The 577-nt window shown below is 47.3% G+C and overlaps 1 non-coding gene across 1 annotated transcript; it reads right to left on the reverse strand.

The window, feature by feature from the left end:
• Positions 1-161: 161 nt before the first annotated feature.
• Positions 162-319, reverse strand: LOC148165482 (5.8S ribosomal RNA). The gene has a single exon (XR_015771432.1). It is a non-coding gene; the product is annotated as a 5.8S ribosomal RNA (ribosomal RNA).
• Positions 320-577: the final 258 nt, after the last annotated feature.

Raw genomic sequence — 577 nt, forward strand, 5'->3', positions numbered from 1 at the left:
AAACGTCTCGGCACACGTTCGAGGCGTGCGTCGTTATAATCGTGACGTAAGTGACGATCACGTACATTAATGAGTACCTATTCGACGCGTCGCAAACACATCCAACACGCTCCGACGTTTTTCGTCCGAAAACGAAAACCGAGCAGTCTTTGAAATTGACACGACCCTCAGCCAGGAGTGGTCCGGGAAACATTATATCCGAGGACCGCAATGTGCGTTCGAAATGTCGATGTTCATGTGTCCTGCAGTTCACAAGTTGACGCGCAATTAGCTGCGTTCTTCATCGACCCACGAGCCAAGTGATCCACCGTTCAGGGTAATCTTTTTAAAATTTAAACGCTCGTTCCACAAGAACCCCGATCATGCCGATCGTCCAGCTGTCTATACACGTCTTGCAAAAAATTTTTGCGTACGTGCGTACATCCGAAACGAAAATGATCTTCGTGGTTCCGAAACGTGCCACGTCTAAAATTTCGGTGTTGTGGTATGGATATTTATGATTCTCGCTCTTAATTGTCTTTCGTCCGTACTTTCTCGTCTGAAAGGGAACGCGATCGTCGGTCTCAGTTTTACGCGT

The sequence above is a fragment of the Gnatocerus cornutus genome, unplaced genomic scaffold (genome assembly GCF_029298725.1).
Source record: "Gnatocerus cornutus isolate USDA-ARS CGAHR unplaced genomic scaffold, icGnaCorn1.1 ctg00000304.1, whole genome shotgun sequence".
Taxonomy (NCBI): Eukaryota; Metazoa; Arthropoda; class Insecta; order Coleoptera; family Tenebrionidae; genus Gnatocerus; species Gnatocerus cornutus.